Here is a 27,420-nt window from a genome sequence, read left to right as displayed (position 1 = left end):
AGGATGGTAAAAATACACACAGACACACACACACAATTATATATTTATTTATACTTAAATGACTGGTAGAGTAGAAGGTACAAGGCATCAAAAATTAGCTGACCTTTTATTTTTTAATGTATGAAAGATGTCAAGCAAATGCTCTGAGCTGCAGCCTACCTGCAACCACTTGCCTTTCAGAACATCTTAGAATGTGTAGTGACTGCTGGCTCCAGATATGGTCAGGGTCTACTGTGGTATAACATAAGTTCAGGAAGTATCTGGCTGTACTGGTAGGTGTTTGCAAATGTGAGGATCCAGTGAACTATTTTGTTATCTCTACTCCTAGTTTTTAAAAGGTATCTTGGTTGTAAGAGGTATTGCTGTTTCATGATCCATATTACAATATCAATTTTACTTATTAACCTTGTGTCAAGGTAGTTCATAAAAACAAATCAACTTTGCTTGCAGTAACAGCACATAGCTTCATTCACCAGTTAAACTTAGTTCAATGCTTGTTCAGCAGTTGGAATGTAAACGTGGAATATAATTTCTACCATATTTTAATCATTCTCTTATTAAATCCTACTTACATGGGGGGAAATGAGTTAAATACAACAAAAGTATAAAAATATATACGTAGTGTTGATTTCCAGCTCACCAGGATGGTGATTTCACCATTCAGTTATGCTAGTTCCATTTCTTGCACCAGTTATAATAATAAAACCCTTAAGCATAGATGGAATCCACAGTATATTGCCATTTCCTTTCATCTTGTATAATTAGACATGTCTAATTTCTGATACAAGGAGACTAGGGAGAGGAATACTGTGCTTAGAAAGAGACAATACCAGAATCTCTTGGGCCCCACTCCCAACAAGCAAAAAGCTTGAATACTATGAATGATTTTCTACTTTTTAGTCAGATTCCTTGAAAAATTCTGGCTCTAGCTTTGAGAGCTTGGAAAAATAATTTAATCTCCCTCCTGAAGGAAAAGTGAGGGAAACAATAATACTCATCTCGTAGGTTTATTATGAGGATTAAATGAAGTAATCCATATAAAACACTTAGAAGACTATCAGACAGGTAAAAATTAATTGCTCAATATATGTTAGCTAGTGTCACTTACTAACTTAATATCTTCAAAACATATATCTATCTATATATTCCCACTTCTCTACATTATCAATTCATAGTACCAAATTTCTTCTTCTTCTTTTTTTTTTGAGGAAATTGATAGCAATACCTATTCGGAATTGCTCTGAAAAGGTCCCATTATCATTAGTGAAATTAAAAAAAAACGACCTCCTAAGTATAAAATTAATTATAACATATTATTAAAATAAGTTTATTCTAGTTTGTTCTTCATTGTCTCAGAAAAAAATGCATTCTTCCAGGTCTAGCGCTGGTCACTGGTCAATTTTGACACAATTAACAGGAATACTGGTATGCAGCAGTTATTGTTTCAAACGATGGGGTGTATTGAGGCAGAGCACCTCTTAATCACATTCTATATTTGTTTTTCTGTTGAAGGCTTTTAGCTTTGATTTTCAGCAGTTTTATGCAAGAGAACACATTGTCACAGGGCCAGGGACTCAAACATTGCTTAGAGTTTGGGCATTTGGCCAAAAAATTTCAGGCTAGGTTTTGGATTAAATACTTATCTCCACAATTTTAGGAAAACTATGTTAGCTTTCAACTCAATCAGCTCCTATTGAAACTACTCTACACATTTTGAGTATGTTTTTTAGTTGCTAAAAGTCCAGATATTTGAAGAAAGCATAGAGATCTAAGGGAGATGTTGGCAGCCATTCAGCTATAATTCTCCAATATTTTGACCTATTTTTTCTGGTTGGCAAAGGCTGCATCTCTTTGCAGGTAGAGGGTAAGGACTCATTCATATAATTCTAAAGTGACTTCTGTTTTTGTCAAGGAAAAGTTGCTACTATAAAGTTGCAACGTTATAGTGAGTGGCAGGAGGAAACAAGCATGGTGATTACAAATTATTGGTGTAATCTATATGGTGATTTTTGGAATGAATCTTCTAATGTTGATCCTGACTTTTAGAAGAAAAAAGAAAGAGCTGGCAAAAGAAGTCTTCAGACTATCATCTTAACCTTCATTAGTATGCATATTTGTTTTATTTTGTGCTAACTTTCCTTTTCTGTGCTTCATTTTTCATGTAGAAAATGGTAGAGGTTGATCTTTTTTTTTTCATATTACCTCTGTGGAATTCCATAAGTAATATGTTCCAAGTAATCTGTGCTGAATAAAAATAAGATATTGTTCTTGTTTTAGTGTGTCAGATTGTCATTCCTTAAAGAGAATGTGTTGAGTATATTGATGTTAACAAAACATTTATTGAGGGTGAAACCTTTTCAGGTACTACCTTATTTAATGTATAGCTGATTCACTTTGTTATAAAGCAGAAACTAACACAACACTGTAAAGCAATTATACTCCAATAAAGATGTTAAATTTTTTTTTTAAATAAAAGCAATAGGGGTGGGATTGGTAGATGCAAACTGTTACATTTAGAATGGATAAACAACAACATCCTAATGTATAGCACAGGGAACTATACTCAATATCCTGTGATAAACCAAAATAGAAAATAATTTAATGATGTTTAAAGAAACATTCAGAAATATAAAGACTACCAAACTAAGAGAAATCCAGATTAGATTAATTTTAAGCTACTGAGTCATATGTCTTATTTAGTTTATTTATATTTATTCATGCATTCATAATCAGTATTATATACAAAGCAGCCTGTTAGGTGCTGAAGATGTGGTGGTAAACAATGGCGAACACATTTTCTGCCTTTCATGATCAGGACCATGACATACAGATGTGCAGTTTGCACACTGCTTAACTCTAGATATCATTTACTGGGTCTAGGTGTATAGCAATACAATAGGTTGTGTATTGTAGATGTGCAATGCACCACTTGTGAGCCTTTGAGTAATGGTCCTACTCATGGCCAAAGACCAATGGACAAAGTTAGTTAGTTATATCTCTAACTTCTGACCAGAGGAATCTAGGCATGAGTGTGTGTGTGTGTGTGTGTGTGTGCACATGAGTGTGTAGGGAGAGCATTGGTATGACTCCATGATCACTGCTGGCAATTAAAAAATTTTGCCCTCTGAATTGTGGTTTAATAATGACCAGTTTGTTTTAGAAAAATGTGACACTATTATTAATCTTGACCTTTTGTTGAAATTGCCTATTTAAATATAAACTCAGTATTGAAAATGAAAAATTTTCTGGTTTCCACATCATACCTCACTCCCTTTTTGAGAAATTTTATCTCTTGAAGTCTATTCAGGAGTCTAGATTTTGCTATACTACTTAGATAGATGTTGCCTATTCTCCATGAAGAAATCCTAAAGTCAAGTTAAAATGAAGACTTCTGCTGGTTACCTTTGATAGGTATTCTATAATAGAGATTAAATTTGAATTTGACGTGGTTATGAGGTATTCCTTTTCATTTCCATTAAGCAGACATGTGATGGGTTGATTTAGCATGTTTCACAGACAGTGGTAAAAAGATATATATTTTCTCTGTAGCAAGAAATATGGAACTCGTTAACAATTCTTAATGTTGCTGGGAAATGGAACCAAGAATAAATATGCTAGGAGTCCAGCATTGAAATTTCTGTAGCTTTGTATAATCTTTACATCTCCTCTGCCGGACTGATGTGTTTCTAAGGCATGTAAGAACCATTAAAATATTTCACCTTTCACTTTCTGTGTTAGCATGTTTGGATTGTAAAGTAAACTTAGTTATTTCAAGCTGTCTGTTTTATAGCTGACACTATCAAGTCATATTTATCATTATTATAATTTGGTACTTAGCATTCATACTGTGAAGCTCAGTTTTACCCAGTATTTGGTAAAACTAAAAAAAGGGATAACAGATTTACTTCACAGTTTTAGTACAAACACCAGGGTCTAAAGACTAATGGCTATAATTTTTGTTAAACTGTATACAATATTTTATGAACTGAAATTGTGCCCCCCCAAAGATATTTTGATGCCCTAACTCCTAGTACTTCAGAATGTGACCTTATATGGAAACAGGGTCTTTACAGAGGTAATTAATTTAGAATGAGGTCATGAGAGTGGGCCTAATCCAATATGACTGGTGTCCTTATAAAGAGGAGAAATTTTGGACATAGAAATGTAGATGCACATGCACACCACGTGAGCATGAAGATGGAGATCAAACTGATGCATCTACAAGAAAAGGAATGCTAAAGATTATCAGCAAACCAACAGAAGTGAGGAGAGAAGAATGGAAGAGATTTTTTCTCATATCCCTCAGGGAGAACCAAACCTTCCAACACCTTGACCTTGGACGTCTAGCTGTGAGAACTGTGAGGTAATATATTTTTGTTGTTTAAGCCACCCAGTTTCTGGTACTTTGTTATGGCAGCTCTAGCAAAGTACAAAAGTCATTTCAAACTCTTTATCTTGTAACAAATCTGGGAAAAGCTTGAAAGGCAATGGTTTTAAAACTCCCTGAATTTTTCAGAGGTCTTAGTTGCAGATGACAGACTCCATTCTAGATAATTTAGACTGGAAAACACTTATTAAGTGTAATGTCGATAGCTCACAGATTATTTGGGAGGCCTGAGCTTCCAGGAATGACTCCTAGACACCATAGAATAGGGCTCCTAAGGGTGGTGTACAGTACACTGTATGACGTCCAAATGTGATTCCTTGTGGAATGGTCACCTATGAGTTAATATATTAATATGTAAGTTATTTGCCCTCAGTGCATTCAATAAACAGTGTCAAATAGGAGTAGGGTGACTTCAGTGAAAGATTTTGTTCCAAAAATGGGAAAATAGGAAACATACAGCACCATAGGTCTATAGCAAATCCCACCTTGCAGACAGCAGAGACTCCCTTTACTGGCAACAGAAAAAATTCCTTGTTAAACCTACCTGGCAGCACTTGGTTCTATCATTGAGTAAAATTCCCTTCCTTGAGGGTTGCTTTAGGGTTAAATAGTCTAGGCTATGGATGGCTAGTCTTGCAGTTTCTTTGGCAAAATAATTTCTTCAAAATTGTACTGCACTTCTGGTCAGTTTCATGAGTGAATTAAGAGCAATAAAAATCTTGTGTAGTGTCATTTTTAGGCCTGAAGACTCTTTATTTTGTGGCCTCTGTGAATCACTTGCTTCCCCCTCTCTTAAATTGATGGTCTACGTGGATGGTGCCAGCTTTGTCAGCGGGGCAGGCACCCTTGTGTGAAAGAGTACCTCCTGCTAAGGCTGCAATTTTGTAGTTAGATTTTGTTGTTGATGTTGCCTTTTAAACACAACTTTTTATATTATGAAAATTTTCAACATAATGAAAAAAAGAATTGTTAAAAAAAATCCTCCCCTGTATTCATCTCCTAGATTCAACAATAATCAAAATATCACTTCATCTCTGAATTTTTTGTTAAAGCATCTTAAAGCCAACCCAAAATATTATTTCACCCCTTCATATTTTAGTATCTAAAACAAAAATGGCTATTTTCTTATATAACCACCCTCCATTATCAACTCTAACAAGGCAAATAATATTTTGTATAATATCTGATCCATAATCCATAATCCTATTTCCAAGATTGTCTCAAAAAAATTTTATAGTTGTTTCTTTTTTAACTCGATTGTTTATTTTATTTTTATGTGCCTTCTCTCTTAATGTAGGATAGTTCCCATTCTAATTTTCTATCCTTGTCTATAACTCTTTACATATAGTGGCATCAATTTGTTTGCAGAAATAGGTCTGTTGTTCTGATTGTGCCTGCTTTCTTTCTTTTGATGTTATTTAAATTGTTCCTTTGTTCTTATATTTTCTGTAAGTGAACATTAAGTCAACCTTGATTAGCTTCTGCTGTGCTTTTTTTTGGAGGGTAAGACTATTTTTATAATAATTAAATGGTAGAGGTGAGTGGTCTCAGTCCTATTTCTTCATTATAAGTTCCCATCCAATGTTTACCTAATAGTTTTATCATTGATGACCATTGCCTGATGCAGATATTACATTACGGGTTGAAAAATCATGATTTTCCAATTTTATCATTTCTTTCACATTTGTTATGTGGAGTTTTGTAATGAAGAACTTTCTCTCATGAGTTACTTAAAATATAGTTCACTGAGGAAAGACAGGGCAAATGCATAAATCTTATTTCTTGCCATTTTGACAGTAAGGAGTTGGTTCCCTTGTAACTTCCAGTGGTACTCAGTAAGTTGCTGCTATTATTTGGTATTCTGGTGCTTTCCTTCCTACTTCCCTGTTATGGCAGTCATCATATTTGTTCTTCTCCTCCTCTTCCTCCTCTCTGCTGCTGCTACTTTTCTCAATGTCTCTCTCAAGTGTAGTTGTGGACTCATGGATATTTTATATGTTTCAGCATTTCAGTCAATTGCATGTATTATTTTGGATGCTCAAACTGTTCGGTCTTTGACCAGGGAGAGACTATGTGCTCTTTTGACACAGCCCATTAAGTCCTTGGTAGGTCACTTGGTATTATGCAGCTACAACTTTTAACTGCCTTGGTTTGTGGTATAGAAATAGCTGGATTTGTCAACTTCATACATTTCCAAATTGTAGGACTCTCCTTCAACTCCTCTTACAGGGAAAGGGAGAAAAGAGTGCCTCCTTTAGAAGAGCTGTGCTCTTTTCTATCTCTTCTGGAAGGTTTTCTAGGTGGGTCCTTCTTATAAGATGATGCTGAAAGAGGCAGGAAACCAACACTACACACTAATATTTTGAAATTTCCTAGCATTTTATCTCATGCTATAGCTTTAATTGGCATATGTCTACCTTCTAAGGTACAGCAGATCATAATTTGGCCATATGGTCACTGTCACATAATAATTGTTGTCTGTGTTTTCATCTATAAAATCCTTATCCTGTGGCCAACCACTGGACTGCTTCCCTGCTACATTAAACCAGTGCTCTACTTTAGGTTTGTTATCACAGCAAGAGCCACATTCTCTAGTCTAAGTTATATTCATTAGCTGCATAAAACCAAACAAACTCTAGTTAGTTTAAGCTGAAAGGGATTTATTAAGGATGTACATATCTCATAGAATCATAGGAAATAGACCCTAGGAAGGAGGATGTTGAAGCACTCTGGAGAACTGGCCCCTGATGGGGCTGCTGCCTTTGTCACAAACAGGGGACTCAGAATAAGAATCGGCTAGCATAGCCAGAGATGACTTCCCCTGCAAAACCATCATGCTCCCTGCCTCCTCTGAATTCTGAATGAAAGTCTGTAGGAGGACAACTGATTCATGCAGCATGGGTTACATCCAGAAGCCCATCTCAGTGGAATCAGGAAATTTGGTTTTCAGCTCTCTAGCCCTTTCCTGCTAGTAAACAGCAGGCCCATGCACTGTATTCTGCACACACTGTGCCTCAATTAACTTCAAGAAGAACATCTCAAAAAGACAATAATTTTTATTAAAATGCCTGAAAATATATTCATAGTCATACACATCTCATTTCTACAAAGATATCATTGTATAAATCCCCTTATGGGAATTCTTTTTTGTGCTAATGTGTGTATAGTAGAAATGAGACTAGTAATTTTAATGACATCATTTCAGTGCAAGGTATCAATGAGGAACAATATAGGAAATAGGATCTCAGCCTGGATAATAAAAAAATTACCTGGGGAATATATATATATATATATATATATATATATATATATATATATATATATATATATATATATACATACACATATATATGTATATAGTGGAAGTATGTATATACTAGAAGTATGTAGTGGAAGTATGTATATACTAGAAGTATGTAGCATATACTAGAAGTATGTAGTTTCAAAATATGCATGTTAGAGTCTAGGATAAATGAAAATCTGCTAAATTGTTAGACACCTATAGTTGTAGTAATGTTAAAGTGTATATGGATTCTGGCAAAGATTAGAGAAAATCAGAGGATCTTGGCTAACCTTTTGCTTCTGTCACTTTCTACTTATTGATTTCACGAAAATCACTTAAATACTTTGAGATTATTTCCCCATCTCTCATCTTAAGAATGATTTGAGCATGGATGAGATGATACATGTCAAGTGTTTTTAGCACCTCAGTTGAATTATCATATATAAATTGAGCCAATAGTAACAACATATAAATTGCTTTGAGGTAAACTATGAGGAAGAAGCTGGTTAAGATGCTATCTCATTCTCTGTCACAGGTAAGATACAAGCTGAGGGTTCTACCTCAGCTGTGTGCCAGATGAATATCTTTTGTCTGGCAAGAGAATGTGAGTTTAAGTCACTGAAGTGCAAGATATAGGGCAGATGTAAAAAAAGTACAGGTAACAGTAGTGCCTGTGCAATGTAATAAATGATCCCACAAAAGCCCATGAATGACAGCAATTACTAGGTAAATTTAAATCCCCAGAGAAATTCACTTCTAAACCTGATGCAGATATTTTTGCCAATCAAGTTAAGGATATAATTTCACATTAGATCTACTCTCCCTTCCTTATGGAACGAAATCTCACACTGTGTCTGACACTCTAATTCTTGATTGAAGTAGTAAGGGGTGGTATATACTAGTTTGGTTTTTTAAGTGAAATTAAAACTGGTGATTTCTTTAGTTAGAGAGGGTGACTTTTTAAATTAGATTTACTCTCCATGCCTTACTCAGTGAAGCCTCACACTGTGCCTGGCACCAAATTGTCATTTAACAAATGTTTGTTGATTTAATTAGGGAAGCTGTGTAATGGGTGAGTAGAGACATATTATGACTGAGTTTAAGGAGGAGGGCTCTGGAGTAAAACAGGGTTACATTCATATCCTAACCTTTTTCATTAATAACTATGTGACTCTGGGTAAGTCATGTATTTTATCCAAGCCATGGTTTCGTCTTTTGTAAATAATCCGAATAACAGTACATATTTCAGAGGGTGCTCTGAGGATTAAATTGTATGATGCAAATAAAAAACTCTGCACAACATCTTATTCAAAGTCAAGTTTTTCTAAAGTGAACTATTTTACTTATTATTTACAAAGAACATTGGCAATACAGAGGATGTGATTATTGCCTGAACTGAATGTGGGGGTTCAGGGAAGGCATTCAAGAAAAGATGACATTGCAAAGTATTGGCTGAATGTGGGCATCCATGTGAGAGCATGGGGGCTTTGCTAGGCATGGAGTGTTAGAGAATAGGTTGGTCTGGCTGGATATCAGGAAACGTGTTGGGGGAAGAAATCTGGAAATGTAAGTGGGGGAAAGCTGATGAAGTACATTTTATATTGGCCAAAGGATTTTGAACCAGAAAAGGATATGGTTAAATGTGCATTTTCAAGAAGCATCTATGGCAGCAGAGTGAGACATGTACTTGGGGAAACTGAAGTTACTTTGTTAGTTGGTAGTTATGGGAAAGGTTCAGGCCAGAGATGAGCTGATGTGCTCCAGTAGAGATAGGAAGTAAGGGATATATTCTGGTGCTATGTAGGTGGTATAGTCAATTGAACTTTGGGAAGAAGGAACTAAAGCATCTGGCAGCTGACCGATGATTCATTTATTCCCTTCACAGGAGGATACCTTGAGAGAAAGAAAAGAAGGCAGGTGACTTGGTCTATTCTCCTTGTCAACTGGCTCTCCAAGTAAATAGATGAATGCTGTTTATAGGAAGAAGATATCTTATTTAGTGAACATCTTTTCCAAATGACCCTGGTTAAAGGATGACTTACAGTAAATAAGTACAGAATCTATAAGGCATGGATCCCTGGAGGGTACCATATGAGCTATTTATTTCTCTGGATATATAACATGTAGAAGTTTTATAACTTATATGTCTTTGTCCCTGTGGGGAACCCCATAAAACTTCCCTTGAATCCCTCATTGATCATTCTGGGACAGAGAGTGAATGTCCTGTGTGGGAAGGAAGGAAATAGGGAGTCATGTGGGATGTTCCAGACCACTCCTGGTTTCATCTGTGCCTCTCTTCTTTAAACTATTCGTGACACTTTATACTCTGATCTGTTTCATGGGCATCCAATGTGACCATCTGATCTTGTGTGTTAGTTCAAACATTTTGACCTATTGGATGTAGGGAATAGGGAGAAAGAGATATAGAGGATGACTCCAGTTGGTGATGGCTGTAACTGAGAGAAGGCGTACTGGATGAGTGAGGCCCTGCCCCCATCCCTAAGGAGAGGATGATAAGGTCAGTTTTAGATCTGTTAAATTTGAGATATCTGTGTAATTTTCAGGTGGATATGTCTCAAAATGCAGGTACTGGATATCACATGAATATCAGAAAAAGATCATGGAGAGTAAGACTGTGCTGAAGCTGTTGAAGGAATAGGTAAATAAAGAGGAGCCCATGAAAGACACGGAGAAAGGCCCGTGGGACATTGGAAGTGTCAGAAGAGAGAAGTGGTTGTGGAATTTATGGGAAAAACAAGTTGTAAGCACAAAGAAGTGAGTTTTAAGCAGAATAGTATAAATGCTGCAGGGTTGACCATCGATTAAGACTGAAAACGTCAATTAGATTTACCAATTAGGAGTTCATTAGTGATTTTAGAGATAATTAAAGGAAATTATAAATTTGTAGTGGTAACGAATTGCATGATGGAGATGGTCTCTGATGTGGATGCAGAAGTAGAGAGGGTAGATAATGGGATTCATCCAGGCTTGTGGATTTTAGTGTGGGTGCTCTGAAGAGCAGAGCAGAGCTAGTTAAGAATACTGATAAATGAGTAGTTGGTACAACTAGTTGCTTCCTCCAGGGTGGGTAAAGAAATCAGTAAAGTTGTGATAGTCTAAGGAACTTGTAGTCGTAGAACCTCGGATGTTGCTCAGACTTCAATATTTGTTTCATACTGAATTAGAATCTCTGGGTGCCTGAGCATATTCTTCTTTAAGCAGTTTTCCAGATTAATGTTTAAGAATTTCCCTAATTATAAACAAGTGGGTACTGAGAAAAATTAAGGTCTTGCTAGAATATATTAAGTTAAAAAATAGGACAGAGATCTGTATGCCTAGAATGCTGATAATTATATTAAAAAAGATGCAAGTCAATGTTCAGGCATTTAAAAAGCCTGGAAGGCTTTAAAATAACTTAGTTATTTCTAGATTTTAGGATTTTTAAATAACTTTTATTTTTGTAAACCTTTTATTTTCAGCTTATATTTTTATAATTAAAAATAAATTACAATTATAAAAATTGGTAGCTAATAAATGATTTATTTCTATGTACTAGATTATAGATACAGGTAGGATACTGCCTTAAAGAAAATGTTTTAATAAAGATAGAAGGAAGAAAGAACATTAAAGACATTTCATACCTGAATAAGATATAGAGGGAAAGATACTGAGAGCAACATGGAGTAAAAGCAGAGCTTTGTGTGCGAAAAACAAATTCCATGTACATCTTAATTTTGATGAGGGTGGCCTATTCTCTAACACTCTTAGGATTACAGATATTCAGACTCTCGGCTTCTATCCACTTTTTTGATCAAGACCTAAACTGTCCAGGTGTCATGGAAAAAAACTTACAGATTACTTTGTAAAATCAGTACAGTGATGTGGAGGGAACATCAGTCTGAAAGAAGCCCGAAGTCATGAATCCAGCTGTGTTCGGAAAATCTCGAAGGTCATCTTAGAGAAGTGGCTGAAATCTGCCATAGATTACTAGTCACCTAGGCATATATCTGTCTACAGCTATCCTGATAGAAAATGAGTACATGAAGGCAGAATATTCCTTGGAAGACTTAAACTAAGGAATTTTTTTTGTGTTAGATTTTTGACAAAGCTGGTGTTATACACAGTATTGTCAGAGCCAAGTGAGTGTGTCAAATTCATAAATGTTTATTGAGTAATTATTAGAAGCTGGACTGCTTAATGAGGAATATCAAAATGTATAAATCATAAATATCATCCTTAACTTCAGGGACTAACAATATAGGTGGTATTTTTATACAAAACAAATGAGATCTTTATCCTGAAGATAATGGCAAATATTAAAGGTATTGAGGCCAAAGAAAGCATGAAGGGTGTAAATTATAGCAACACAGGCCTTTGGGAGGTGACTGCAAGAGTCCAGGCATGAGATGGGCCTAGCTTGAACTGAGCTGATGATAACTTGAATGGAGAAAAGGGGATAGATATGAAACACATTGTGAAGAAATAAACATTCGGGCTGTGGACTGCTTATTGAGTCCAAGGGAGGTATGGGGTAGAGTCAAAGGTGACTCTCATGCTTCAGTACTTGGTACCTAGAAGAACTCATAGGACTATGGAAGATGAGAGAAAGGACAGATTTAGGGGCAGGAGGGAAATAATGAGTCTAGTTCATTTTAATCAAGATGGTCACTATAGTCATAACCATATCTGTAAGAGTTTGTACTTCTGCCCTGTTCAAAACATGCCTTCACAGAAAGAGGATTACCAATAAACTTCCTAGATAGAAAGATCACCGGGGGAGACAAAAAGTTTGGGACAAAGTTTGTATTTTTCTGGTCACTAACTCAGGACAACAAAGGTAAACCATATGCTGTATAGGCATAGTTGCTCCATCTTCAAAACTATTAATTCAAAATCTCATAGATTATAACATCCTCTCCTGCCACCTTGTGTCATCATTTTCTATTATAACCTTTTCATCTCCATTCATTAACCTTCTTTAGTTCACTGCCCTCATTATCTATTTAGGTTACAGGTTTGTAATTGCAGTGATTTTCCTGGAAATATCCTAAATACTCTTGTTCTTCCATCTTTTTTTGTTTTTTCCTAATCCCTTTGGCGGCTTTGAGTGGACCCAACTAACATCTTTTCCCTGCTATAATCAGGTAGCATAGAACTTCCAGAGAAAACCACACAACAGAGAAGATAATTTCTACTAAAAATCCATGAACACCAGTTTTAAATAAACCATCAGCACTGCCTGGCAAATCTCCCATGCTTCTCTGGTAAACCCTTCTAATCGTCACATTTTTAATCGTCACGTCTAATCATCTAATCATCACGTCTAATTGTACATTTTTATTACAACTTTTCTTTAAACCTCCAATTACCTCACCTATTCTTGATCATCACTCTTAGCAAATGTCCTTACCTGTTTCTTTATAGAGAAAATGGAAGCCATTACATTCATTCATCTTCCTGCTCATTCATGTTTCTTCTGCTCATCATGCAAACTATCCACAACTGAAACCATCTTATCTACCTTACCTGCTGATAGAGGAACTATCTCTTCTGTCCTGGGACAGTTCTTCCACTCTATGCTCTGGGTCCTATCACTGCCATTCCATTCCATCCTTCCATTACTAGGAATATTGCATTAATTATTATTACATTTAGTTTTTGGCATTCAACCTCTCTCTCTCAACTGTATCCTTCCCATTGGCTTTCAAACTTGTTAGAGTTCTTTCCATGAAAACAATAATGAAAAGTCCCCAAAGTTATTTCTATTTTTATCCAACTACTGCATTACATAGCTGAATTTTTTGAAAGTTATTCCTTATATCTAGCCAATTACCACTTTACACAACTGAACTTTTTGAGAGAATGGTCTGTATTTTGATGCCAATATTTCCATTTTTTCAATTTGTGCTTACATCTCAGTACACTCAAATCAGACTTTTTGTCCTCAACATGCCTTTAAAACAGCCCCTTTAAAGGTCACTAGTTTTCCATCCATGCCATTCAATTCAGTAGCTATCTATCTTTTCTTCCACTTCTTATCAGCCTTTGCCATTGTTGACTGTTCTGTCTTGGAACACCTTCTCTTGGCTTCTGTGCATCTGGCCATTCAGCTTATGCCTAAGGGACTGAGGGAATAAAATCTAATGTCTGACCCTCTATCCAAACCTTGTGCAAAAGCATGGACGAGTGTCAGACCCAGAGGAAAGAGGAGATGTTTTTCTATTCACCAATTTATAAGGTATACTTTTAGGATTCTGACGTTTATGACACAACAGTATGGTTATCTCTTTGGCTCTTCTTTTGTTTCATTTGTAGGGTCATCACTCTCTACCTAGCATTTAAATATTAGAGTTACTTGGGGCTTCCCTGGTGGTGCAGTGGTTGAGAGTCCGCCTGCCGATGCAGGGGACACGGGTTCGTGTCCCGGTCCGGGAAGATCCCACATGCCGCAGAGCAGCTAGGCCCGTGAGCCGTGGCCGCTGAGCCTGCGTGTCCGGAGCCTGTGCTCTGCAAAGGAAGAGGCCACAACAGTGAGAGAGGCCCGCGTACTGCAAAAAAAAAAAAAAAAGTAAATATTAGAGTTACTTAAGTTTTGTTCTATGTCCTTTCTTACCATTCCCTTGTCACTGGGAGCTCTCATCACCATGATGTATATGCTGATGTATGCTCATGTATATGCTAATGGCTCCCAAATTTATGTCCACAGCATAAACTTTTCCTTTGAGTGCTGTACCTACTGGTAACCCAGCTTCTATTCAACGTTTCCATGCAAATATGTGAGTGACATGTCTGACTTATTATGTCAGAGTTAACAAGTCCAAAATTCACAATGTCTCTCCTCTCCCACTCCTACCAATACCTATTTCAGTTTCAGTGTTGTCTTTTTCAGTCAATGGCCATTTCATGCATTCTGTTACAGAAAGCAGAAATCTAGTATTCTTCCTTGACATATATCTCTGCTTGTTTTTCTTTTAGAGTTAAAAGGAATTGTAGGCATTTGCTAGTTTACAAGTATTTAATCTGAGGTGCAGGGACCCCTTGCAGATCTGTGAATCCTTGAACATTTGATTCACAATTTTCTGTGCATAATCATCTGAGCAGTTTTAGGAGAGATACCTAGTACTCATGAGATTCTCAGAAGGGTCCAGAATCCAAGAAAATATTGATAAGACTAATCAACATTTTGATTAACTTCCTCACTCATGGATGAGGAAACTGAAACCTAGAGAGGTTAAGTGACTTTGGCAGATCATACTTCTGGCTAGAGCCAAAGAAGGAACTCAAATCCAGGACCCTGACTTCCAGGCCAGACACTACTCTTTTCCCATTAACACATTTAATGGTCAAAATCAAATTATTTTCAGTAGAGATCATCACTTCTTATCCTAAATGAAACTGCATTGATAGTAATGTAAGCCTGAACATACTTGTTCTTTGCTGTGCATCAGCATAGGAAAATTCCCTGTTTATAATTTATTTCAAACTCAAATAGGTTATGTTTATATGCAAAATAAAAACATTTGGTATTTTCATCAAATTTTATAATTGTATTTTAAAAAGGTATGATAAAATGAGCTTCTATTTAACTTGTTTGTACAAGTTAATTTCCATTATGTTTCATGTGCCCTGATCTGCCTCTGACTTATGATTATAATATCACCCAGCCCAATTCCCTAGGCCTATTTTACGGTTCAAAGTAACAATTAGGCCTCTACTACTATCACAGGATGTCAAAAATAACAAGGGAAACATTAAACAAGATTATTTCTTTTATTAACTTCATAGTTTTACTTTTTTTTTTTTTTTTTTTTTTTTTGTGGTGCACAGGCCTCTCACTGCTGTGGCTTCCCCTGCTGCAGAGCACAGGCTCCGGACGCGCAGGCTCAGCGGCCATGGCTCACGGGCCTAGCCGCTCCGCGGCATGTGGGATCTTCCCGGACCGGGGCACGAAACCGTGTGCCCTGCATCGGCAGGTGGACTTTCAACCACTATGCCACCAGGGAAGCCCCATAGTTTTACTTTATATATATATATATATATATATATATATATATATATATATATATATATATATATATATATTTTTTTTTTTTTTAACCATCTGGAGTACTCTTTTGTATGTGGTATTTAAAGGTAGGGGTACAGTTTTATTCATTTTCTGGTATCTACCACACAGAAAATTACTTTCCTTATTACTGCAAAGAAATTTATCCTCTCCCCCCTCACTTATGTTACCACATTACTCATCAGTTTGATTTGTGATATGACCTTACTTGTATATTATCTTTTATGCTTCAGACAGTCTCTGAGTCTCTCTGTTTTGTTCCATTTGTTTAGTTTTTTTCATAGCATACTATTTTTATTATGGTGGTTTTATGTATTCTTCCTTAAATTGATTCCTACTTTTTAGATTTTCTTTTTCTATGATTTCTATTATGAAGGGTATTTTATTTCTCATATATAGGGTTATTTGGTTATTTCTAGTGTAGAGAAATGTTCATGATTTTTAGAAATTGATCTTGTATTTGATAAAACTCTTTTTGTTCATTTTAATAGTTTGTCTAATTCTATCATTTTTTTCTGTTGTAGACCATCATATTACCTAAAGGACAGTTTTATTGCTCCCCTTCCAATCTTTGTACTTTTATATCTCTGTCTTTTTTTAGAGCACTTGCCAGGATTTATACTACTATCTAAAGCATATATAATCTTGCAGTTTCTTGGACCTCTTGCAATTCTGTAAGTCCCCCAAAATGCAATATACAATTTTTTATAAATGCCTATCTTGATTGTAAAAAAAGTGTCTAAAAATTTCCCTTAAATGAAGTTTTTTTGTTTTTTTGTTTTTTTGTTTTTCTTTTTTGCGGTATGCGGGCCTCTCACTGTTGTGGCCTCTCCCATTGCGGAGCACAGGCTCCAGACGCGCAGGCTCAGCGGCCATGGCTCACGGGCCCAGCCGCTCTGCAGCATGTGGGATCTTCCCGGACTGGGGCACGAACCCGTGTCCCCTGCATCGGCAGGCGGACTCTCAACCAGGAGGACTCTCAACCACTGCGTCACCAGGGAAGCTCCCCTTAAATGAAGTTTTTAAGCATAATATTTGCTTTAGTATTTAGTTCATAACCATAATCAATTTTAGTCTAATTTCTTCTATTCCTAATTTTCTAGGAGTTGATTTCTTTTTTAATCATAAATATGTTTTAGGTTCTATCCAATCCATCTTCCTCCATCTCTTGAAATAATTATATGCTTTCTTTATTATATGTTTATATAATGACATGGTGAATTATATTGCTGCTTTTTTTTTTTTGTACTAAAATTTTCTCCCAAAGCTGGGATAAATCCTACTTAGTCATATTGAATTTTATTTTAATACACCTTTTCATTTGGCTAATATTTATTTTTGGCATTTGCACTATTTGTAATTGAATAGGCCTATAATTTTCTTTTTGCACAATCTTTATCTAATTTTGGAATAAAAATTACACCAGCCTCATAAAATGGACACTTTTCTTTCTTTCTGCTTTTCCTTGAAAGATAAGAATTATCTGTTCTTTGATAGTTTGGTAGAGTGCACCTAAAAATCAGCAGGACCAGGGGATTTTGTGGAGGAAGAGAAGTTGCCTTTTTAATTTCTTTAATACTTATTTATCTATTCAAGGTTTTTATTTCCTTTCATATTAATTTCACATTTTGTATTTTTCCAGAAATAAATGTTTGTCTGCGTTTGCAAATTTGGTACCATATGGGAGCTCATAATATTCTTTTACCAATTTAATATCCTTTCGTGTCTATAGTTATTCCTTCCTCACTTCTGTTTTTCTATTTATATCTTCTCCCTGTCCCTGTCTTTGTCTTCCCCATCCTTCTACTTCCCTCTCTCTCTCTCTTCCTCTCTTTCTCTCCCTCCTTCTCACTCCCAAAACTAATTGCCAGAGTCTATTTATCTATTAATGTCCTAAAAGCTTTTACTTTTTTGTTTTTCCTCATTTTGGGGGTGGATTTGTTCCCTATGTATTGATTTCTGTTATTGTCTTTATTATTTTCTTCTTCCTTGTTTCTCTGGGTTTGTTATGTTGCCCTATTTTCCCACTTTCCAAGTTCAAGGATTGACTCATTTTTTCCAACACTTTTTCTTTCTTGATGAATGTACTTAAAATAAATCTTCATTTAAATGATACTTTAAAGTGTCATATACATGTTTATATGCATTATTCAGTTTATATTCTTTCATTTCTCTTTTCTTTTTTAGTATATGTTATTTAGCATTGTTTTACTTGGTTCTAGACACATATTTTCATTTCCTCTCTTTTATTGGTCGCTTATATTGCTTTGGGTCAGATAACTTTAATATAGATATATTGTTACTCCTGTCTGGCAAATAGTGTGGGACAGACAGTAATTCTTTTAAGACAATAGCTAGGAGAGGCAAGAGCAGGGTCCCTCCCAAAACTATCCTGATTCTGTGCCTAGCCATGCTCTGCCACAACAGTTTTCTCACAGTTTTTTTTTTTTTTTAGTTTTTTATTTTAGTTTTTTTAAATTTAACATCTTTATTGGATTCTCATAGCTTTTACATTGGTTCCTCAGATCTATGGTTCTCTCTGTCTTTTGTCCAAAGGATGAATTTTAGGGGAAGAAGCAGCAGCCTGTGTTAGTTTGCCATCTTCTCAGGAACCAGAAGCTACTAGTATTTTCTATTCATTGACTATTTCAGCATTCAATAACTATTGATTAAGCAATGACAATGTCCAGAATAGTTCTAGGTGCTGAGGATTAAGTGGTGAAAAAGACACGCTAACCCCCTTACACTTTTATTGATAAAACCTTTTTTTTTTCCAAGATAAAATGAAATATAGCTATACATTTATAAATGCAAAACTAACTGATTGGTAAGACTTAATGTAAGCATAAATATGTGATACTCAGTGTCCAGAGAAGCAGAGGACCTGCTGACTGCAGTATCTGCTCCATTTCCTCTTGTTCTGTCAGATGCAGATAGGCCAAAATTGGTAAATCACATTTAATTATGGAAATAATCCATGTTATGTGGGAACTCTTACTTCCATTTTAAACATTTTTCAAAAATCAGAATGTTTAGACTACCCAAGTGTATTTGTTCGCTGGGGCTGCCATAGCAAAGTACCAGACTGGGTGGCTTAAACAACAGAAATTTATTTTCAATTCTGGAGGCTAGAAGTCTGAGATCAAGGTGTTGGCAGTTTTGGTTTCTTCCAAGGCCTCTTTCCTTGGCTTGTTGATGGCTGGCTTCTTCTAGTTTCTTCATATGGTCTTCCTCCTGGTATGTCTGTGTCCTAATCTCCTCTTCTAATAAGGACACCAGTCTGATATGATAAACACCCCATTTATTTTTTTTTGACTTTAAGTATCTCTTCAAAAACCTTATCTCCAAATATAGTTACATTCTGAGGTATTGGTTAGGCTTCATCATATGAATTTTGGGGGGATACAATTCAGTCCATAGCTATGGGAAGTATGTAACAATGAAGTGTTTCTTAATATTATTATAACAAATGTTACTGATAGATATTCTCTATGATTAAATTAGTAGAACTAGATATTTCCATAAGTTAACTTTGGAGTTGATTTTTTGGAGTATTTAAAATAATGTGACTATGTGTTTAAGCTTTTCAGGGCTAATGTTAGAAGCAATTACTAAACTTATTTTTGGTGGACAAACCTGAATTACAGAGGGACAGCCTCACACAATTATGTCAGACAGGATTGCTTTCAACTGATATTTCCTGAACAGTATTTAAGAGTCTTTAACTTTTTTTGTAAGTGTTATTCTGTTCCAAATTTCCCATTCTTTTTTACTAATTTTTGCTTGTAAGCATATAGGCAAAATTGATTGACAAAGAAGAGAGAATGGCTACTTACATTGTGTGTATATGTGGAAGTCTATCGAATTATGTAGAAAAGCAGGGTCATGTAGTGGAAAGAACGCTGAGAATGATGGGCTGGGAGTGAGGAAAGTCAAGTAAGACTCTAGGAGCTTCTACTACGTGTTGAGACAAGTATAGGTAAATGGCCAGACCAGTGGATGACCAGGGGAAGGGTTGGGGGAGTTGCTGGGAAACCCAGGAGAGTCTCCTTAAGGCCATAGATATGTCTTTAGAAAAGACTGATCAACCCATACTGGTTAATAGAGTCTTCCTGGATCTGAAAGGTGGACAATGTTTATTGCATAAAATCAAACTAGAACCCATTTGGCTGGTTTAAAGATGGGTTGTGTTAGAAAGAGCCTATAGAGACCTATCTACTCAGTACTACTTTATTGGGTATAGTTCAGTATGACGTTATAATATCATTTATATATTATTTTTATCATCAGCACCTGAAAGTGTGTAAACTCTCTCTGAATGAATTTAACTATTAAATTAAGCCACAAGGATTATTCAGAAGTCTCATTAAATACTTATGGAAGAAATCAAGCTTTTCTTTAGGATAAAACTTCAGAATGTGTAGAAGGTGTATGCATCTGCTGACTAAAGTACTCTTCTTTTTAAGTAGTAAGCAGCTCACCTTCTGTTCATGACTCAGTGGGATTAAAAAAGCTTATAATTTCTCCATCACCATTGCCTCATGTAAATAATAATCTCATGGTACATTTATTACTTACTTGTTTTCCCTGCTAACTTTCTACTGTCTCTTATCTTTAGAATTCTTGTTTTGCTTTTAAAGGGAGATGAAGTTCATTGTCTCTTGTGGACCATTCTCAAGAACTTTTTACAACTTAAATTAACAGAGGAATTGGGTCAGTTTTTATTAAGCAGATAAGACTTGTAGACATTCTCTGGAATCACAGCTGTGTCAGTTAATGAACTGCAGAGAAGCTCTTGTTTCACTGATGTCTTGACAATTCACAAAATAATTAACAGCATAGCTGTTTTACTAATAGAATATTTTGTGTTCAGAGTGTTGTGATAGCAGACTTCAAAATTTGCTAAGGAGTGGAAAAACATGTACCCTGATCTGTGTAATGGGTATTCACTGAAGAAACAGTGTAAATGTGCCAACTTTACTAATTCAGGTCAGAGTTTCTCAACTTTAGTACTTTTGACATTTTGGGTCCAGTACTTCTTGTGTAGGCTGTTTAGTAGAATTCCTGGCCTCTATCTAATAGATGCCACTAGCGTACCCTACCTGTTCCACTCTCCCAGTTGTGACAATTAAAAATGTCCCCAGATACTGCCAAATATCCTCGAGTGGGGGGCAAAATTACCCTCGCTGAGAACCACTGACTTAGATCATTGTGCAAATTTACCCTAGAAACTGAAGCAGTCAACTTTCTGGTTGGTAAAATAGAGTTGTGGAAGGGTCGGTCTCTTTCCTAATCAGAAACAACAGCAACAACGATGACAATAACAACAACGACAACTACTGCTCTTGGGCTAAGGAGATAGAAAGGAACATTTGCTGGATACAAACCAAGTACCAGGGACTATCCTAGGCCCTTTATGTTGTTTCATTTATTCCTCCTCAAAACCCTATGAAGAGAACATCATTGTTCTCATTCTACTCCCCTGTGAATTGAGGCTCAAGGTGATTAAACTACCTGCCCAGGGTCAAATACCTGATAGGTGATGCAGTTAGGATGAAACCTAGTCAGACCCTCTCCAAACAAAAATTTAGAGGGAGCTCCTTTAAACTGTACCTATTCCCCAAAATATTAGAATATTCTTTCTTGGCCATGAGGTTGGTCCTGTCTTCTCAGCCCCCTCCTATGTACCCAGATTGAAAATCACACTGGTTCATGTATCTCAAAGGTATTCACTCCAACAATTGATAATGGAGAAAAAAGTTTCGTATTACAAGCACATTAATTCCTAAATTACAAGACCTTCTTTCTAATAACAAAGTTTGATAGACTTAACTTTAGTACTTTTATTGTTTTCTTGTAGAGAGGCTGACTAATAACCCAACCAGATGGCTAACAAGTAGATAGAAAAACTAAGGAGGGGTAAAATTCTAAGTTAAAGATATAAATGTCAAGTTTGAGATTTCGATTTTATTGCTAAGAAACACAGTGTATTACACTAAGCGTAGACATTTAGAAAGATATTGCTAAGTAACAAAAATAAGAAAGAATGGCACATATTTTAGGAACAGTTAATTAATGCCCATGCTCAGATTATGTAATTGCTGTTAAGCACAGAATAATTTATATAAAGAAAAAAAGGGGATCCATAGTTAAAATTGGAAATGATAAACATCATTATGAGCAAGCCATTGTGACATTTTTTTTCCCATATTATAAGAATTCTGGGCTTTCTCCCAATAGTAGCTACATTAAACACTGAAACATCTGAAACAGATGTTGCATGTTTTTTCCATAATTTCCAAGGATTTTATTTATTTCAAATGGTAGGTAGGGAGGGATAGGAAGTCATTTAATACCCTTATCATGCATATGTTGTATTAAACTTTTGTGAATCTGCTTGGATAGGTGCTCTCCAAAGTCTAATCTTGAGAAATTTCTTCCATTCTTTGGAAAGACATATATATTAAATGTCATACTTAGTAAATATTATAAAACCAGAGGGTATGAAAAAATGTTTGCTCTCAGGAAAACCCACTTATGCTATATCTGTTGTCTGAATTAACAAAACAATAAAATGAAAAAAAAAAAGAAAAAGAAAACAATTTTAAAAACACCTTCAGGAAGGGGCTCTATTAGTCCCTTGCCTTTCTGTTGGAAATTCACTGCCTATCATTTTTTCCCCCATCCTCTCCTAAAAAGAAGCTTATCCTGAGTCATCCTAGAGACTGAAGACAACTAACCTTACTCTATTTTAAACTATTTAATTGTAGTTGTTTAGAGCCTTCATTTTCTGACTTCTTTTAATTAGGTTCCTGACAGTCTTATAATTTCTCCTTATAACTCTTGAAAATATTACCTGGATTATTAGGAATTATTATTTTATTTCATGAGAAGGACTTTCTCAGGATTTTCCTGATCTTTTCTCTGAATACCTGGGGAGAAGCCCAGGAAGAGGATGCAAACTCTCTCTGTATTTGCAGTTCCTGGGGGCTTTACTCTCTTGACAGGGCACACTCAGTCTCAAGCAACTGACCACACATCCAGCTCAAGGGCACCAAACCATGGTCGCTGTGAATTTTTTTCTAAATAAGCTTCTACTGGGGTACATCCATGCCCATTCATTTACCTATTAGCTATGTCTGTTTTTTACATAGCTGAGTATTTGTGATCCAGTCTGTATGGACTCCAAAGCTGAAAATATTTACTATCTGGCCATATGAAGAAAAAGTTTCATGACCCTTGATTTCTTCTTATCAGTGTCCAGTTGTATCTCGGCCAATTAAATCACTGTTCACCTCTAGTCTCTTCTTGCAGGCACCTGACTCTTCTTATATATTTTGGGCCCCTTGGTTGCCCTGTGACCTTAACAATTCAGTTAAGTTCAAGTTGTCAACTTGCTGTTTGTTTATTGCTATAGACTGAATATTTATGTGCCCTTAAAATTTTTGTATTAAATCCTAATGCACAATGTGATGGTATTAGGAGCTGGGGACCTTTGGGAGGTGATTAGGTCATAAAGGTGGAGCTCTCATGAATGGGATTAGTGCCTTTATAAAAGAGACCCAAGAGAGCTCCCTTGCCCCTTCTAGCATGTGAGGACACAGTGGTGTCTGTGAACCAGGAAGCAGATCCTTACCACGTATTGAATCTGTCAGAACCTTGATCTTGGACTTCCCAGCCTCCATACCTGTGAGAAATAAATTTCTGTTGGCTATAAGCCACCCAGTCTATGGTATTCCATTATTGCAGCCCAAATGAACTAAGACATCCATAATATCATTTTTGTTTAAAGCTGGGAGTGAAGGTTTTTCAGCTCTCTATATCTCCAAGTGATACCCAAAAGTTGTCATCTTCCCTCCCTTCCTTTTCTTTTTTCCACTTACAATTAATTTATCTCTTAAAGAATTGGGGTAATTTGGTGGATTTTCCCACAGTCTGCTTTTTTTTTTTTTTTTTTTTTTTTTGAGTAGCATTATATAATATGGCACTTTGCTTTCTGAGATTTCCTGGTTTGGTTCCTAAACTCTCTTTTCTGAGTTTTCTCATTTCCTCCTCCCTCTTGTCTCTATTCTACTGTATTTTGATGCCATTCCCCGTAGTTCTTCCTTGGTGTGGAGTTCTGTGCAGGAAGGCAGCTTGGAAGGTCCTTGTTTAGAAGTCATATGCATTAAACTAGTCCAGCTCCGTCAGCCCTCACCATGGGACACTATTGGAGTGGGGAAAACCCCTTCTATTCATTTGCAGTTCTTAAAACTTTTCAGCGACTACCCAGTGGCTACTTTGGGATTCTTTGGTTCTCAGATCTTCAGTGGCGCTGTTGATTCTCTCTGTTTATTTTCACAAAGTGATGATACCTAGCAGGTCTTGTGGCTGTCAGTGATTTGAAACCACTCACGTTTACTTTGAGGCTTTGCAGAGCATCTTGTCACCTATCTTTGGTAAATGTTGTCCATGAGCTCTTAGTTTTGCAGTGTAGTGCCTTTTTCTATTTTTATATGGAGATTCAGAGGATTCAAAATTATGTTTCCATGGTTGCCACCATTTTTGCAGAATGCCTGACTCAACTTTTTTGATTAGTTAAGTTTATTTAAATGTAGTATGTTACAATATTTGAGAATAATAATAATAAAATAAATTGAGTTTTTATTAAACACGGTCACATTTGGGTATATGCAAGGTGGTTGTCAGGTGAACAAACTGGTAATGCATGCATTTAAAAATTATAATAATGATAACTGCTCTTTTGTGATTATTTTCTGTGTGCATTGTCTGAATTAACCTTAGGACATACATAGTATTTGTTTTTACCATTTTACAGATAAAGGGACTGAAGCTTGAAGGGGTTAAGCATGATTTGCACAAGGTAACACAACTAGTAATTGGGGAGCTGGAATTCTAACAAAGCAAGTCTGAGTGCAAAGGCCATGCCTGGACCACTGTAATACACTTGCAGTTGTTCAGCAAGGCCTATTTTTATTCCTTTCTCTTCTTTTCATTTCCTTACCCCCTGCCTTAATCTTCTGTAAAAGCTTCTAAAAATACCCCCCTGATCCTTTCACACCTTCCTCCTTGCCTGCTGACATCAATCTGATCCCTTGCTTAATTGTAAGAATTCAAAATGAAAAACGTTAAAACATCTATTATAAGTTCTAATTGGTCAGAAAGATATATGAATGAATGGATAATGTTTCAGTCCACATTTTATACCCCAGAAGAAATTTCAACTATTCCACCATTATTGGTTAATACTTATTCTTTCCCGCTTCCAATGACTGCCCATTACAAATCCTGTGTACTAGCCACATCAATCTGGGCACTTCCTGTAGTGCTGCCATTTAGTTTCATCCACTCACACTGCTGCCATCTCTTCATGGATGTCCTTTTTCCATTGCCATCCTTTAAATCCAGATGCTTAGGTGGCCAGTTCTATGAGGCGTTCCCTAGTTTCCGCCAATGCAGAGGCGGAATTTATGGTTCCTTAATGGTCCTCGCACAGTCATTGGAAAAGATCTTTATTATAACATTCATTCCTCAGAGCATGTTTAGGTGACTTTTTGTGAACCTGTCTGATGTCCTAGACTCTGAGTTGACCAAGGAGTGAGATATACTTTACTCATCTTCATAACTCCAGAGTCTCAACGGTGCCTGGAACATAGCAGTTACTTAAATCAGTTTTATTAGATGAACCCAATTAGTATCAGTGAGCTTATATTGCTAGTTATAAGTCTAACTTCTTGATTAGAAAACAAATACTTAACAATTGCATACTTACTTTGCCTTTCTGTTATTACTTATCTAATAACATATGTTCAAAACTGTACTTAAATCAGCATGGCTAGACAGGCAGACAGCAGTTGTTTATACTTATATTTGCCACAAAATTAACTTTTTTCCTTTGCTTGGCAGTTCTCTGAGAATTATCTGAGTGTGAATAGTATTTCTTCATGTGGCTCATCATGCCCAGAAAACTAAATATTTTAAATTAACATTTATAATCAGCTTTTCCTATTCTTGGGTCTAGTGGTTTATATTCATTTAAACAAACTGAATTTTAAAGATAAATTAAACACTGCCTTTGTAAAGCCTTATTCAGATTGATTTTTTTCTCCAACCTCACATGCTTTATCAACCTACATTTCCATCATTCATTTATTCATTCACTCATTTAATAAATCACAGATATATTGAAAGCTAATACCTGTCATCTCTAGATAGGTCTAGTATTTGCCCAAGTCAGGGGTAATGGACCTTTCTGGAAAACACTCTGCTTTGATTTTTTAAATTACAATGAGACAGAAATTTCAGGACATCAAGAGACATAGACTAGACAAAATGGTTTTACTATTCATTTATTTTCTGATCAAATTCAATCTTAAACAATATTCAGAAATTAGTTGAACTATTTCTGGTCCTCTGCCTAAAGGTGAAATTATTCACTTGTCCTAGTGGGTCTAGGTTCCAAGTTATCATCATTCTCTTAAATAACTATTGCAAAGGGGTGATTTCTGGCTCCTTCATCTCAGGGGAGAAGTTATGGGTCTTTGGATGACATTCAAGCATAATTTTCTTGCTCAGTTTTGACACTTCAGAGAAAATTTATCTCTATTTTTAAATAGAAATATGGAGCAAAAAATTTCTAGGTAACTAGAGAGTATTTGGTGTTCTCCTTCCTTATTGCAGTATGCAGTCTCTAGTTTTGGAAAATGGCACAAAGACCTTAAGGCAGCTTGTTTAGGACAGCAGTTACAATATATACAGTCTGTTAATACCTCCAGCTTCCCACAAGAAGGGAGACTTGTTTCGAGTGGGTGGTGTTGGTGTGTTTTCCAGGCTTCATGGAGATTTTTCTCAAGGATCTGCCATAGACAGGGATACAAATCCAAGTAATGCCTGGTTCTTTATCCCAGATAGGATATACTGTAACTAGGAAAACATATTGCCAGTGATTATAAAACAGTGTGGCAAGTTCTTCTGATTTAGTAATTTACTAGAATAAATAGTATTATTTTATCTTAAAATAATTTTCAAGGTTAAGGTTTCACCAAAGACAACTTGTAGATAAAGTGCTCTCCTAGAGTAATAGCTGATGAGCTATAATTTGGTCATATTTTTTAATATGCTTTGTTTTCTAATTTCTGTGGGAGATCTGAATTAGATTCTGATAACAAGCTAGGAAAAACCAGTAGAGACATCATTCAAGAATTTCAAAAATCTAGCTCTTGGGGACAATTTGCTGTGAGTAAAAAGCAATAAGTAGCCCCCAATAGCATTGTTATTTTACAGTGATTATAGTTCAGAGCTTGGGGCTTTGCAGTCAGACACATGGGGATTCAACTTCTGGATCCTTATTGTGTGACTTTGGACAAGTTACTAAGCTATTCTAAGTATTGTTTTTTCACTGTGCAATGCTTCAGAAATTATTTTGAGGATTGAAGACATTATGGTTTTAACAGTTCATGGTATAGTGCCTGGTACATAGTAAGCCCTCAAAATACATTTACTATAATATTTGTAGTTACTGCAATAATTCCCCAGAATTATTTAAATATTTGCTTAATTATCTAATTATTAAATATTGAATATTTTTAAATATTTCAAATAATTTACAGTATATCTATTCAAGTAAGTGTCAAAATTAAAAAGTGAGATAAAGGTGTCAATGAAGGTATATATCCAGAAAAAAAA

At 35.8% G+C, this 27,420-nt stretch overlaps 1 protein-coding gene across 1 annotated transcript in view; it reads left to right on the top strand.

The window, feature by feature from the left end:
- The window catches only part of KCTD8 (potassium channel tetramerization domain containing 8), a 268,239-nt gene that overhangs the window by 9,681 nt on the left and 231,138 nt on the right, over positions 1 to 27,420 (top strand). The window lies entirely within an intron of this gene.

The sequence above is a fragment of the Mesoplodon mirus genome (assembly GCF_964341445.2).
Source record: "Mesoplodon mirus genome assembly, chromosome: 2".
Taxonomy (NCBI): Eukaryota; Metazoa; Chordata; class Mammalia; order Artiodactyla; family Ziphiidae; genus Mesoplodon; species Mesoplodon mirus.
The sequence above is the reverse complement of the archived record's forward strand: the minus strand, read 5'-3'. Positions and strand labels throughout refer to the sequence as shown.